A 16,767-nucleotide genomic window follows, 5' to 3' on the forward strand; every position below is an offset into this window, starting at 1 on the left:
CCCAAAAAAAAAAAAAAAAAAATATTCTGAACCCACATCCCAAATGATACTAATGAAAAATAAAAACAGAGACAGATAAAGATACTCATGTAATTGCAAAGTGACCTCTTTGGGGAGCAAGAATTTCAGAAGCAGATATACGGAAGCAGCTCAAATCTGTGCATTCTATGGTAGGAAGGCTAGAAGCCCAGAATGCACCAAAGTTAAGGGTATAAAGGAACAACGTGTTGAGCTAAAGATGTCTGTGTTCAGATACATCCAAAGCCAGCGTCTGGGTCGCAACTTATGAATATGCACTGAATGAAGGAGGGGTGGATTCAGGACTGGGGTCAGAGTACTGAATTACTCAAGTATTTTGTGTCTATCTTCTTAATCAGTCAGCCTTATTTTTAAATTACATGAGTTAGAGGGAATAAAAGCCTAGTATAAGTAAGAGATAGTAAGAGAGGGCCCAGCCCCTCTGAGTTCCAGTCCTCAAACCCAAATAAATCATAAATGAGCATCCTGGAAAAGCTGTAGGTGTGATCATGAAACTGCTGTTATTAGTCTTGGAAAAATGACAACAAAAGGAAGAAGTAGTAGATTCCAAAGAAAGGGGAGAAGCATATTCCAAAAACTGCAAAGCTATAACATGGATTTTATGTTCAAATCCAAGAGCAAATTATAACACAAGTAGTTTTTCAGTACTTTGAAAAGAAATCAGTAATCATTACGAACTAATAGTTGTTCATGAAATTAACCTCTTCTCATATTGGTAGATTAAAAGATCACAGAAATGTAGCAAGGAAGTTTGCAAAATCTTTCATTAAACTTTCACAGATAATCCAGAAAAATACAGGCCTGATACCATACTTGGGGGATTCATAATCATACAAATGAGTGTCTATTTATGTGCCTCACACATAGAAGATTCTCGGTAAACACCGACTTATTGAATGAACGTATGACTGATTAGTCTTTAACTTTCACAGATAATCCAGAAAAATACAGGCTTGATACCATACTTGGGGGATTCATAATCATAATTTGTATGATTCATAATCATACAAATGAGTGTCTATTTATGCGCCTCACACATAGAAGATTCTCGGTAAACACCGACTTATTGAATGAACGTATGACTGATTAGTCTTTACTAGTTGCCCCTCCCCAAGGCAGTTCATTCCCTTTCCTATGTTCTTAGAGCACTGAGTTCACAGATATATCACACGTCATATTGTAATTATTTTTTATGTGTCTGTCACTCCCACTAGCACATCATAAAATCCTCCAGCCAGTATCTTATTCATCTTTTGTCCGCAGGGCCCAGCATTATGCCTGAAATAGCATAATTAGCAAACGTAATTAATGTTTGTAAACAAACCGAACAAAAAACCTAGAATAGACAAACCCAAAGCTCAGAAAGGTTGGGAATGAAAGTACTAAACTCTCTTTATAAACAATAACATGATAGGACTACCCTTCAAAAGGAAATATAATCTTGAGCTGGATGAATAAAGAGCCCATCTGTCATTCCAGCAGGGCTCAGACCACATCAGAGGTGTCGGCACCATATTTTAAAAGGAAACTTGATAAACTGAGGCTCACAATATTGAAAAGTATCAAAACAAGCTCCGATGAAGAATGACTTGAGGGACTTCCCTGGTGGCGCAGTGGTTAAGAGTCTGCCTGCTAGTGCAGGGGACACGGGTTCGAGCCTTGGTCCGGGAGGATCCCACATGCTGCAGAGCAACTAAGCCCATGTGCCACAACTGCTGAGCCTGTGCTCTGGAGCCCACAAGCCACAACTACTGAAGCCCATGCGCCTGGAGCTTGTGCTCTGCAACAAGAGAAGCCGCCGCGATAAGAGACCCGCTCACCACAACTAGAGAAAGCCTGCACACAGCAACTAAGACCCAATGCAGCCAAAAAAAAAAAAAAAAAAAGAATTACTTGAAAACTGGGAGATATTTAGGTTGAGAAGAGAAACTCAAAAGAAACATGACCAGTTTCTTCAAGTATTTACAAAGGAGCTGTCACAACGAAGAAAGACTGGATTTACTTCATGTGTCTTTAGAGCCCAGAACCAGGTAGACGGTACAGGAGGGTGAATTTGGTTATGTCACAAGGACTAGGTTCTAGCAATTAGAGTTGTTCATTAATGCAATAGACTGATTTTTTAAAAGTATGAAAATCCGGGCTTCCCTGGTGGCGCAGTGGTTGAGAGTCCGCCTGCCGATGCAGGGGACATGGGTTCATGCCCCGGTCCGGGAAGATCCCATGCCGCGGAGCGGCTGGCCCCGTGAGCCATGGCCACTGAGCCTGCGCATCTGGAGCCTGTGCTCTGCAACTGGAGAGGCCACAGCAGTGAGAGGCCCGCGTACCGCAAAAAAAAAAAAAAAAAAAAGAATGAAAATCCATGTAACTGAAAATTTCCAGAAGAGGTCAAAGAACCATTTAACAATCCAACAGGTTGTTAAATATTGGGGGTATTACATAGGGTATTCTTGGGTTGGAAGAAAATACAGCTGAGGCCACCGCCCAGCTTCCTTCTAATGCATGATTCTATTATTATCTTCCATTTATATACCTCACATTTCTGTATAATTTTCATTATAGGCACTGTGTTTTCTATCTTAAAATTCTTTCCCACTTTTACTTTGGTTAAGCTGTTTGAATCTAACTACTTCTATACTGTGGAACTATCAACAAACATGTTAACCATTACTTCCTTTCATCGGTAGATACTGGTTTTCTTAAATGTAAGTGCTCCCCCTTTTTCCAGTTAAACTACATAGGTAAAGTGGTCATCTTCTTTTCAGAAAAATATGGTATCTAATTGCCATCTTTCATCACACCTTCATCCAGATTTCTTTTTCTGCTTTTTCTCTTCACAAACTCACATCCTTGATTTCTAGCTACACTCTAAACAAATCTCATATCTCCAGAGTATGCCTCAAAATTAGGCATTCAAATACCTCTAGAGTAAGCCATTAAGAATATAAATAAACATTTGAATAAACCAACTGAAAATATAATTGGTCGACTGTTACATTTTCATCTCTAATTTTTGTTATGTCTTTTCTAGTAAGTACAATGTCTCAGAGAGAACTTTTCTTTAGTTTCCAAATGTAGCTTACTTCTCAATATTTTCCATACAATGTCCATTTGAGAAAAGAGAAATAAATGTAAGTACCATTTTATGAAGAAACTGGATGGGGGATAGAGAAGTAAGTGACTAGATATACTTCAGTGAATAACTGGAGTACAAAGTAGAAGAAATTGTTCAAGAATATGGAAACAAGTAGAGTTATGATTGGAATATCATTTACCGCCTGATAGCGTTTGAGGAACATAACAGAGCAAAGAGCTGCCTTCTGTGTGGATCTCATGACACCGTGTTGACCTTTACTGGAGAAGTGTTCACAATACTGTGATCATTACTAAGGAATGCGTTCTCCGTCCACTTTGCAACCTCAGTCTGAGCCTTTGTAGGGCTTGGAACATTGGAGATGCTTAATGTTTGTTGAATGAATGCATGGATGAATAAATGGACCTAGATGCAGGGCAGTAGCATGGTGGGAAGGTTGAAATACCAGCAATAGATGCGCCGGTAGTTGAACTAGATCAGAGGAGTGAAAACGTTAATGTCAGCACTGAACTAATGCAAAGACCTGGAGGAATGAATCTCAGGGGAACAGAACGGTTTCCAGGGAACAGTGGGGCAGGCCACTTCATCCTGTGTAAGTCAACGAGGTGAAGAGAGTGTGTCTATAAAATCAAGGCAGCGGATGTGTGCCAGACTTCCACAGCTGGCTCACCTGTACTAAAGGAAACGGTTAAAATCAGCTATATTTGGAAAGGATCTGCTGTGTACACGGTCCGTGGAGATGGAAGAGAACTCCCAAGGTCATCACTCTGACCTCAGCAGAACTCCAGATAGAGGCAACCGTGGACCACAGGGTCTGTGTCTTGCCCTGTATCCTAAGATGGCACTTTGAGGCAGAACTGGGATTGGAATCCAGATTTCCTGTCCCTCGGTCTGGATGTCACTTCAATTCTTTTCCCCATACTCCAAAAGAGAACCCCATTTACAACTCCCGTGTGACGAGGGACCTTAAAGAGCTCACCTTCCCCCCAGGCTCTCAGGACTGATAGACTTCTACCTCAAGATTTCTTTCAAACTCCCAGCATCGTTTGCCAGGGTTCTCCCACCACACTGCCCTTTAAACAGGCCCTGCGTTTTCCATCATAATCAGTTTTCCTAAGCTTATGTTCATCCCTGCAAGTGATATAATATGTATTTCAAACCATTTTATAACGGGGAGTTATAAAACCAGTCATGGTTTGAAACTGAGTGCAAACCTTGTGCTGGGAATAGGGAGCTGGCAGAGGTGTGGCCGGTGGTCCTAAAGCTCCATACATGTACATGGTACACTGTGCAACTCCCGTGCTGGGTGGGATGGGGTGTACGGAGCTGATGCTGACAGTCTGGGACTGGGCCTCGGTGCGTGGTTCCGGCCAGTGAAGCCCAAGGAATGTGTTATCTCCACCGATCTCACAAGGACACATTTAATCAGGAAGGATTTTAAACTACTCAGTGTTAGTTCTCAGTTTGGCTAAGAACCCACTGTGTACCTTAAGTTTACTGGCCTTTAAGAGAACAAATGGAGATTGTAGAAAGCATTAGAGACCTTGGAAAACATAGGTGTTAATTCGGCCTAGGGGAGGGAGTCCTATGCCAGGTTTTCTCAAAGGAAAAATGACTCTGTCGGAACAGAATGTTTCGGGTGAAACTTTACTTAACTGGGATTTCTAGTTTTATCCTTCCAGGAATCAGCCAGGATTCATCTCCTTCAACCTCTGAAGTAAGCTACTGTATAATTAAAAACTTGGCAAGTGGTCTTGACTAAGGAGTGGATAAGGGCAAAAGAAGCTTTGTTAAAGAAAAAGATGATAAAATACCCATTGTTAAGGAAAAGAATGCAAGCATTTGAAGTAATTTGCTCGAACCAACATATTCGTTTATTAAACAAATCATTTTACTTTATGACCATATAGTCTTTTTTTTTTTTTGTGGGCCTCTCACTGTTGTGGCCTCTCCCGTCGCGGAGCATAGGCTCTGGACGTGCAGGTCCAGTGGCCTTGGCTCACGGGCCCAGCCGCTCCGCGGCATGAGGGATCCTCCCAGACCGGGGCACGAACCCGTGTCCCCTGCATCGGCAGGTGGACTGTCAACCACTGCGCCACCAGGGAAGCCCCCATACATGTCTTTTTAAGAAAATATCTATGGTCACTTCTAGAAAGTACTCTTAACAATGGAAATGAAATTTGTTTTTACAATAAAATTGCTATAAAATATTTTATGCCGTTATTATGCTAACATTTATTAGTTCATCTTATTGAAAAAAAACTTCTGTCAAGTCCTAAATTCTTGTCATCTCATGTTACATACAGTTCATAACAATCACAGAATCTTACAGTTAGAAGGTAACTGAGGAAACGGGCCTGGGAGACTCGCCCTTCTAGATGAGGGTTCTAGATAAGAGTCCTAATACGCACTGATGCAAAACATGGTACATAATTATTCACAGTTCCATCAAAATATTAACACGAGATATGAAAGAATTATTACAGGAGAATGACTGGGCCATGAAAATGAAGTTAGACTTCTGCTTTCTGCAGCGTTGTGGAGAACATCACCAGGAAACACTCCTGTTAAAATCACTCAGATGTGCTTGCTAAAGTACAATATGCGATTGTTAACATGCGTCGCTAAGTTTGTAAGAGAGAAGGGGCACTTTCAGGCTTCCTAAAATGCCCCAGGAACTGACAACCAGTGAGACGTGAGGTGACGTGACGGTGGCCCTGGGACACAGTAGTAGGGAGCAGTGGCTGGTCTTGGGAACCTAGGAGCTTGGTCAGTGTGGAGTCAGGAAATCAGAGTTGGGGCTCATGGCAAGACATAATTTTGAGGAGATATATAAATATATAGTAGCACTACAAAGACATTTCATAGAAATTAAGTTTACCAATGTCAGGAAACAATGGTTATTTCTTTGGAGGGAGAAATGGGGAAGAGACAGAGATGGAGATTTAGCTGTATCTGCAAAGTTTAATGTCTTACATTATCAGCATCTGTTTTATTTTGAGGGTGGGTGCATACGTATTTGATATTGTATTTTTTTAATTCTTTTTTTTGAAGCTCTTCATAATTGTTTTTTTAATTTAAAGGAAAAGCTCTAAAGCTATATAAACCACAAATAAAATAAAGGAAAGATATGTTATGAGTTAAAGGAAAAGCACATCCATTCTTGGGAGAGTCAAGGAAGCTGGTGTCCCGATCTGATGATGAAGAGCCTGGGGGTCCACTTGCCAGTCGGCAGGTATTTTCGTAGTCAACTTTCAGACTTTATAAGGTTGGAGGCGCTCTTTAAATGATGGAAGAGTGCTTGGAAAATCAGAAAGAAATGCTTGGCAGGGTCAGTGCTGACAGCAATCCATGAGTATGAAAGGACAGGAGAATAACGAGTCTTTGAGCAGATCAGCACAGGAATTGCAGACAGTGTTGTTGTCACTGTTGTTTACTTAGGTTTTTTTGTTTTTAAGAGTCCTCAACCAGCATCTGCGATATGTAACACTATTTTACTGAAGCGTGTGTGTGCGCGTGCGTGCGCGCGCACACACACACACACACACACACACACACACACACACACTCCTAAACGGAGTACACTATACCTAAAAAAAGGGACAAATGAGGATTCTGGGCTTCTTACCAAACTGTAATTTCTATTTTATGCCAAATTAGTCTTCTAAAAAGATTTCTAGGAAGCACGCTGGAGGCCAAATAAGAGTTTCAAAATAAACTTCATGTGTTCTAAAAAATGGCAAGATCTACTTAAAGACAATCCTTCAAAATCCCTATATTATAAAATCGGTTTCCTATTTATGTGAGTTATAACATACTTGGGGTAAAAAAGAAAAAAAATGAGATTACCCATAGAAGGGGATAAAATGTCAACAAGTGGGAAATAACTAATCAGTTTTGTAAGGATCAGAAATGCTGATTCTGGGACGTCCCTGGAGGTCCAGTGGTTAAGACTCCATGCTTGCACAGTAGGGAGCACAGGTTCGATCCCTGGTCGGGGACCTAAGATCCTGTATGCTGTGCGGCGAGGCCTAAATAAATATATAAATAAATGGAAACGCTGGTTCTTTCCCTTTCTGTTACATCTCTGGCGAGTTCCTGCCACACATTATACCTATTTTTCTTACTTTTAGGTGAAGTTATGTTTCCTGCATACTTCTCTCCCACCTATTTACCTCTTACTTGAGACACTGTTCTGCTATAGGCAATCTTTGGCTCTCCCCCTCTCCCTGCGATTACCTCCTGCTTACCATAATTATTACACACCCAAGAAGCATGTAAATCACCAGGCCAGGTAAATCATATTGTCCTCATTTTACATGACGAAATGGAAGCTCTGAGAGGTTAAGTCACTTGTCCAAGGCCAGTTAGTTCATCAGTGATAGATACAAGTCTCAAACCCCACTCTTTCTGATTCTAAAGCATTTGCTCTCTGCCCCACCCATGGCTTCATTTAAACAAATATTTAATTAGCACCTCTTACGTGCCGAGTATTGTGCTAAATGCTTGATATAGGGTGTTGCACACGAGCTACAAAAACAGAAATGACCCCTATCTTCATACAGACAACAGTCTCCTCTCTGAAATGTTTCAAGAAATCTAGCTCTACAGTGGCTCTGGAGCCACCTGGGCCAGGAGGCTGACATCAGTGACACTAGCTGGCAGCGTTTTACTTTTTGTTTTAAATTTCTGAGATTTTCACCATAAAGTCCCCAGGGACCACCAAAAAGATGCAGGCATATTTTGCAGTCTGGGCTACCCCTCTCTTCCACACACACATTTCATGTGTACATGGTCTCTTTTTGACAATTTCCCCCGACCTTCATTTGCAGCCATGATGGATGCCAGTTTTCTCCAGATTTTATTCTGTATTCTATCAATAATATGGCACAGACTATGGGTTCTTCCACGACTGTACTCTGCGTTGTTGGATCTGGGGCACTTCCCCACCAGGGCAGACTGAGAGTAAAGGGCTCAACAAATCTAAAGTTGAAATCTGTCTGCATGGTGGGATCTTGGTCATTTAACTCTCCTGTGTCTCGACTTTCTCATTCATAGAACGGGGACAATAAGATATGTGACTCATAGAGTTGTTAAAGGATTAGATGAGAGGATGCCTCTAAAAAGCCCAAGACCATGCTGGGCACATAGAAAAAACTTGGTAAGAGTTATTTATAATTCTTGTCAATATTTCATTTACGGATCAGGATGAAATCAATCATTCATTTGTCCACTTATTCATTCAACACATGTTTGTTGAGTCCCCCCAGATGCCAGGCAGTATTCTAGGTATTCTTAATAAAAAGACAAGGTTGATAGTTTTTATCTTCAAGAAGCTCACTATCAAATGGGGAAGAGAAGCAAGTGACTAGAATGTTAAAACCAAGGTTTGCAGAGGGCTCTTGGGAGTGCTTAGAAAGGGACAACCTAGCATGGATATTAAGCTTCCCAGAAGGGCTCATGCCCAAGCAGAGTTCTGAAGGAGCCTGGAAATTATAGGGCAAGGGAGGCACTGGTGGAGTCTATTTCAGCCAGTGGGGAGGGACAGCGTGAAGGTGAGGGATGGTGCATGAATGCTGGGTCGGAGGTGCACATGGTGAGGAAAATGGTGCAACTGCTTTGGGTTCAGTGTGCCTGGAGTGCAGAGGTGAGTCTGGAAAGGTGGCAGTTATCCAGATGGGCACCTGCCTCGTGACATCAGGCCTTTGTGAGGCAACCTTATCACCTGAGCCAGGCTTTTCAAGAGATAAGGCTTTTTAAGGCAAAACTGTTCTCTGTGTCTGTGAGTGTCCATGTATCATCTCTGAGAAATGCAGCCCTATGATCTGCTGGAGTCAAATCTCTGAATAACAATCACATGTGAAAATAGATAAAGACATCACTCACTGAACAATTGTGACTTTCCAGCCATCAGGACTTTGCTAAAGAAAAATATCTCTAAGTGCATAACAATGAGTTATGATAAGAATTCCATCAGTGTTTCATCATTTTCAGCACCCAAAAAATGTGGTCATTATTTTCTCTATGGGAGGTGACATATGATGACATATTTGGCTATTACACTAGATAAGAAATGAGATGCAGGAAATGTACCACAACTATAGGATGAGCAGAAACGGATTAGCTGCTGCTACTTGATATTTTTATAGCTTTTATTTTTCTTGAAAATACTTCAAAACATATGATTAATAAAATGCAGGATTCTGGAAAATTCCATTTCTTGGTGCTGTGGGAAAGGGGAGTATGACTTAAAGGAAAGAACCCAGGGATACAGTTGCAATAACTGCTTACGTCATTCCCCAGCTAGAAGCCTGGATCATCGCAATTTCTCAGATTTCGTATTTTACAAGCCAATAGATTTTTCTCCTATCAGAATGGAATATCTGGATATATAGTGATCATCTTTTAAAATTTGACATGTAGATCTTAACTACAGCATTATTTCCCAAGGGTTAAACACACTATTTTGATTATTCTACAATATTTCAAGAAGAGGTTTTTAAATTATCCTTTTTTTATCTTTTATAAGCTACTACATTATGATTTGTTAAGCTAGACATAGCCCACACAAAATAGTAGTCGCATGAAAACCAACATTCTCTAGTAGAGATAGCACTTTGAATCCTGGCCTATAGAAACATGATTTATAAAGAGGTCAGTACCCTGAGGGGGGAAAAAAGAGCTGGTTGAAATTCCTTTTTCTATTTTCCTTTCATAATCTCTAAACATAACATTTAAACTGTCATCATGAATGCACACATCTATTCACATGGCTGTAAATCTGTCAAGTTAGAGCCATTTGGAGAGATTCTCACAGAATTTTTTAAAAGCCTCAGAGTTGATAACAAAGTATTGGCTCAAGAGCCAGGAGACAGAAGTTATTTTTATCACTTTGCTCCAAATGTACTGAAATACCTGGAACGAACCAGTGTGCTAAAAGTGACCTTGCTTCCTGCCTAATTTTACGGGAATATTCTGGGAATCAGAAAATAACTTTAGGACACATAGGACAGCTTGTTTGAGAAAGATAAACATTAATGCAAACATGTCCTTATACAGAATCTGTCTAATGTGTATTACTGCTGAAGAGGAGGAGTTTAAAAAAAACCCCAGCAGGGCTTCCCTGGTGGCGCAGTGGTTGAGCGTCCGCCACAAACTCAGAGATTTAAAAGATTGGCTTGCACTTTCTCCTATTCTACGTCTTAGTTAGCAGCGCCACCATCCACAAACTGCAAAATCGAGTAATGTTGGTTAGAGGTAGGGGGATGGGAAAAAAAGAAACTAACTCTTATCAGTTGCCTGCAATATACTACACTTACATGTGTTATCTCTTTTAATCTTCACAACCATCCTACTTAATATATGAGAAAATGAGCTTAGAATGGCTAAGAAACATGCTTAAAATCAGAGTTACTGGGCTCTACTCGTCTGTTTCTTGATCCCATATTTCCTCTGCCTTCACATCCCTGGAGCGTGCTTCCAATAGGCCACTGAGCCTTAGAACTAACTGTACCTCCTCGATATCTCTTGAACGCATGCCTCTGCCTTAGTTCAGGCTCTCATCATTTCTCACCTAGTCTAATACACAGGCTTCCAATGGTTTCTCTGGCTCTGAAGTTTATTTTCTCTTGTACAAGTATGTGTAACCTTAAGAGTTATTTTTTTCAGGAACACAAAGCTGTTTATGTCATTCTTATTGTATGTCTTTCCTTCTCCCTGGATCATGAGTTACTTATTAATAAGGGTGACATCAGCAAGATGACAGAATAGTAAGCTCCAGGCCCTTGTTCTCCCACGGAAATACCAAATGAACAACAACATATGGACCGAAGTAGCTTTGTGGGAACTCTAGAACCAGTTAAGAAGCCACTGCAACCAAGTGAATGCCTAACCAAGAAAAAGCCACACTCAAAACAACAGGACATTCGTGACTTTTTTGCTCACCTTTACCCCACCCCCTTCCCAGTGTAGCATGCTGTGGTCAGGGGGATGCCATCCAATTTATGGTCCCTCCTTCAAAATAGAAGGAAAGAGTAGAACTTGCTTGCAACACTCTGGTTTGTCTGGGGAACTGGTTTCTTTCTGGCCTGGCTCAGAGCATTGATGGGAAGGGTGACATATTCTGTATATCAGGTTGGAGGCTGCTGAAAGCAGTGGTGGGTGAAGTGGCCTGTGACAACTTCAGGTAACTGCAGACCCATGGGCACCTGGGGGAAAGAGATTACAGGCAGAGGAATACAACAGAACATCTAAGGTCCTGAGAATGAGCAGGGATAAGACTCAGAAAAAATTAAGAGACTTAAAAACAGCCATGTATAAGAGAATTGAGGGGGGAAAAAGCAGGGAGGACATATCCCCAGAAAAAGTCTGAGAGAAACTTAAGCCTTCATTCCAGGCTGATTAGTGAAGATCCTCCTCTGTGCAGAGACAGTCCACAAAGACTGACTGAGAAAATGGTTTTTCAAATGCCCAATTTTCAACAGAAGATCACAAGACACACAGAGAAAGAGGAAAACATGGTCCATTCAAAGGAACAAAATAAATCTCCAGAAACCAACCCTAAAGAAACACAAGTCTCGGACTTGCTTAACAAAGATTTTAAAACAATTTTCTTAAGTGTGCTCAATGAGATAAAGGAGAACACAGAAAGACAATTAAACAAATTTAGGAAAAAAATTCTTGAACAAAATGAGACTATCAACAAAGAGGTCAAAATTATTTAAAAAGAACCAAACAGAAATTACGGAGATGAAAAAAACATAGCTTGATTGAAAAATTCACTAGAGGGGTTCAACAATGAATTCAAACAAGCAGAAAAAAAGAACCAGAAAACTTGAAGATGGGTCATTTGAAATTACTGAATCTGAGGAACAAAAAGAAAAAAGAATGAAGAAAAGTGAAGACAGCCTACAGGACTTACGAGATACCACTAAGCAGATTAATATATGCATTATGGGAGTGCCAGAAGGAGAAGAGAGAGAGAAAGGGGCAGAGAATTTATTTGAAGAAAAAATGGTGAAAATGTCCCAAAGTTGAGGAAGGACATGGATATACACATACAAAAATCTTAATAAACTCTAAGTAGGATAAACCCAAAGAGACCCACACTGAGACATATTAGTATCAAACTGTTGAAAGTCAAAGGCAAAGAGAGAATCTTGAAAGCAGCAAGAGAAAAGTGGCTTGTCATATACAAGGAATCTTCAATAATATCATCAGTGGATTTCTCAGCAGAAATCTTGCAGGCTAGAAAGGAATGAGATGATATATTTAAAGTACTGATGGGCTTCCCTGGTGGCGCAGTGGTTGAGAGTCCGCCTGCCAATGCAGGGGACAGGGGTTCGTGCCCCGGTCAGGGAGGATCCCACATGCTGCGGAGCGGCTGGGCCCGTGAGCCATGGCCGCTGAGCCTGCGCGTCTGGAGCCTGTGCTCCACAATGGGAGAGGCCACAACAGTGAGAGGTCCGCGTACCGCCAAAAAAAAGTACTGAAAGAAAAACCTGAGAATGAAAAAGAAAACTGAGAATGCTGTATCAGGCAAAACTGTTGTTCAAAAAGGAGAGAGAAATTGAGACATTCCCAGGTAAACAAAAGTCGAGGGAGTTAACACTAGACCTGCCCTACAAGAAATGTTAAAGGGAGTCCTTAAAGTTGACACAAAAGGATGCGATTAATAGATAGTAACTTGAAACCATATGACTGTAAAAGTCCTCTGGTAAAAGTCAATATATGAACAAATATAAAAACTTGAATTCTTGTAATTTTGGTTTGTAACTCTACCATTCATTTTAAAATAGGATTTAAGAGACAAAAGCATAAACAATGATTATAAATCTATGTTCACAGGTACACAGTATATAAAGACGTAATTTGTGACATCAATAATGTAAACTAGGGGTGGGGCAGAGATGTAAATGAGTAGAGTTTTTGTATGCAATTGAAGTTAAGTTGTTATCAGTTTAAAATAGATTATTATAACTCTAGGATGTTTTGTAATCTCATGGTAACCACAAAGAAAATATCTACAGAATATACACTAAAGGAAATGAGAAGGAAATCAAAACACGTCACTGAAAAAAAATCAACTAAACACAAAGGAAGGCAAGGAAGGAAATGAGAGACAAAAAGCTATAAAACTTAGAGAAAAAAAATAACAAAATGGCAATAGTAAGTCCTTCTCTATAAGTAATTGCTTTAAATGTAAATGGATTAAACTCCCCAAATCAAAAGATGTAGATTGGCTTAATAGATGAAACAAAACAAAACAGGATCCACCTATATACTTTCTAAAAGAGACTTACTTTAGATCTAAGGATTTAAGGACACAAATAGTTGAAAGTGAAAGTATAGAAAAAGAGAATCCATCCTAATAGTAATCAAAAGAGAGCGGGGGTGGCATAGTAATAACAAAAAATAAACTTTAAGTCAAAAACTGTTAAAGAGACAAAGAACTTCATATAATGATAAAAAGGTCAATTTACCAAGAAGATATAACAATTATGTATGCACCAAACATCAGAGCTCCCCAAAATATGAAGCAAATTGACAGAATGGAAGGGAGTAATACAGGCGTACCTTGCTTGATTGCACTTGACTTCATTGCACTTTGTAGATACTGGCTACTTTACAAACTGACGGTCTGTGGCAACCCTGCTCAAGCAAGTCTATTAGTACCAGTTTCCCAACAGCATTTGCTCACTTTGTGTCATTTTGGAAATTCTTGCAATATTTAAATCTTTTTATTATTATTATATTTGTTATGGTGATCTGTGATCAGTCATCTTTGATGTCACTAATATGGGTCACTGAAGGCTCAGCTGAGGTATGCGTACCTCAGATATTGCAGGTTCAGTTCCAGACCACCACAGTAAAGCGAATATCGCAATAAAGCGAGTCCCACAAATTTTTTGGTTTCCTAGTGCATATAAAAGTTATGTTTACACTATACTGTCGTCTGTCATGTGCAACAGCACTATGTTTACATGCCTATCTTCATTTAAAGATACTTTGTTGCTAAAAATGCTAAGCATTGTCTGACAATGCAGGATTGCTACAAACCTTCAATTTGTGAAAACTGCAGTATCCGTGAAGCACACTACATCGAGGCATGCTAAAATGAGGTACACCTGTAGGTGGACACTTCAGTACTTACGAACAAGTTCTAGTCCACTGCCTGGCATGCAGCAGGTACTCAAAAAGAACTTACAGAACGAATGAATGGATGAACTGGTACGTGATTCTTCTATGAATCACAGCTATTGGTAGGGGAATCAATGTGGAAAAATTACCATAACAATACAAATTACAAGATTTACTAATATAGAAATGAAGATCGGATTAAGCAAGGTGATCCTAGTCAAAATCAGTATTTGGGGACTTGGAAGAAGTATACATTTTTAAAGGCATTCAGAGGAATGAATAAGACATATCGCACTTAGAAACAGTGTCAGTGGCTTATATGATAATATATCCATGTATTAATATATTAATAGATTATATTAATAATTTAAACTTGAGAGTAACATAGGTGTAAATCATTGTAATGGGAAGCACAATAGTTACTGTTAGGTGTTGGTCACCTGACTGTGAAGGTTCAGTGCTGTAGACAGAGCTCTCTGTGTTCCTGCAGGAAAACCTACCTGGGGTTCACTTTCCTGAATGATTGTTTAACTCTGTGAAAGTGAAAGTGACTACAGGTAGAAATAATCCTGGTGTTGGCCTGGACCAAAGAACTTTTCAGGTCTACCCGAGTCACCCTTGGAAACCTCAGGGTACACAAACAAAACTTCTGCAGACTGGGAGTTCCCAGACAGAAGAGGAAGACAAGGTGAATAAAACCGAAAGGGTTTGCACAGCTTTTTTACGGGGCCTTAACTACTTCACTTTTGGCAAATAAACCTGGGGCTTTGGAGGAAGTTGTTGATGGAACCAAAAGACAGATTAAATCCTTCTGTGGGCTGATTAGTGTTGCCGCACCACTGATAACAAATATCACTTTGCGTGAGCAAAGATGGTAGCTCCAAAGGCAGCCAGACATAAAGGAATTGTGGCAAAAGTCATGAGAGGGATCGGCACAGAAAGTGTGAGGGACGAAGGTGAAGACACTAGCACTGTCAGAAAACTCAGAACACCAGCCTTGGAAGTATCTTTTTACAAGAAAGTTTCCAGTTGAAACTCCTGTAACTGCCCATAATGGCCCTTTACGTCTTTTTTTTTTCTTTTTAAAATATTTATTTATTTATTTATTTAGGCTGTGCTGGGTCTTAGTTGTGGCGCACAGGATCTTTAGTTGCGGCATGCGGACTCTTAGTTGCGGCACGCATGAGGGATCTAATTCCCCGACCAGGGACTGAACCTGGGCCCGCTGCAATGGGACCGTGGAGTCTTACACACTGCACCACCAGGGAAGTCCCCCTTTATGTCTTTATCTCATTTTACTGATGAAGAAACCAAGGGACAGAGTTCACACGATTAGCAGACTTTTGTCTCCCAGAGCCAGTAGATTTTGTTCTTTCCGGTCACTTTAAAGGTGTTATTCTTTTAAAATTCACATAATTAAATAGCTATGGTATTCTATATGTATGTGCTTTGGAATTCCAATCTGTTCCCATAATGATTCTCTTCTTCTATATAGTGAATATTGGGTAAATTCCTCTTAAAGAAAAAGATGACAACAGATGAAATATTTAAGTAGTAGCACATTTCTCACATTCACTAGAAAGACAGACTTAAGAATGAGCTAATTTATGTCTTCTGAGTAAAGAAGCACCAATATTATATCTGGAAATAGGCAATGTGCTAAAACTTTGGGGCCACAATCAACATTTGTGATTATATCTTTTTCAGATGGCAAACTGACCTCAGGAGAGGTAAAGTGAGCTCACCAGAGTCTAGCTGTGAGTTACAGAACCTGGATGAAGAAGCCCAGGTATTGGTGTAACCTCAACAAAGGTGACTGTTTCACCTTTAGGAGAAAATATAGCTCACTCTGTAAGTCACTGAACTCTAAAAATGAAGAGATTTTTTTCACAGCTATTTATCTATATTCCAGTCATCCAGAGCATACCCCAAGCCTAGAGAAGATGGGTGGTCCCAGAGAAACCAGCCTAAGAGTGGCACCACACCTCAAAAGATTAACGTGGAAAAATATATTTGATTACGGACATGACAAGTCAGGAAGGCCTTGACCTGCCAGGAATAGGTGTGGGAGGAACTTTTATTAAATATTTATATAGCACTGATACACAGTAAGTATAATTGTGCCAAACGTATAAAGTCCTGGCCCGAAGGCTTCTGCTGTCAGCTATAAAGCTGGTTATTCCTGACATATCTGTTGTGTTGCTTCATCAGGTAAACAATCCATTCCATACATCAAAGAACCATCATTCGGATGAGCTATCTCGGGAATAAGACTTTATATCCGATGATTTGATACAGAAGTTGCAGCTACTTGTCACCGTATTAATAATTTTAGGAAATTCACTTTGATTCTCTGACAAGCTTACAGTTATCTCTTTTTGTTGAGTCTCTTTTCCTTCTTTCTACTTAACTCTTCCACACTGTTGCACAAAACACAATTATATTCTCTGCTACTGCAGCATGCATAATGGTACCGGCAAACGCGAAGTGCATTAGAA

The 16,767-nt window shown here is 40.1% G+C and overlaps 1 protein-coding gene across 2 annotated transcripts in view; it reads right to left on the reverse strand.

The window, feature by feature from the left end:
* The window catches only part of FRY (FRY microtubule binding protein), a 323,296-nt gene that overhangs the window by 289,859 nt on the left and 16,670 nt on the right, over nucleotides 1–16,767 (reverse strand). The gene's annotated exons all lie outside the window — the stretch shown is intronic.

Source organism: Neophocaena asiaeorientalis, unplaced genomic scaffold (assembly GCF_003031525.2).
Source record: "Neophocaena asiaeorientalis asiaeorientalis breed wild unplaced genomic scaffold, Neophocaena_asiaeorientalis_V1.1 scaffold59, whole genome shotgun sequence".
Taxonomy (NCBI): Eukaryota; Metazoa; Chordata; class Mammalia; order Artiodactyla; family Phocoenidae; genus Neophocaena; species Neophocaena asiaeorientalis.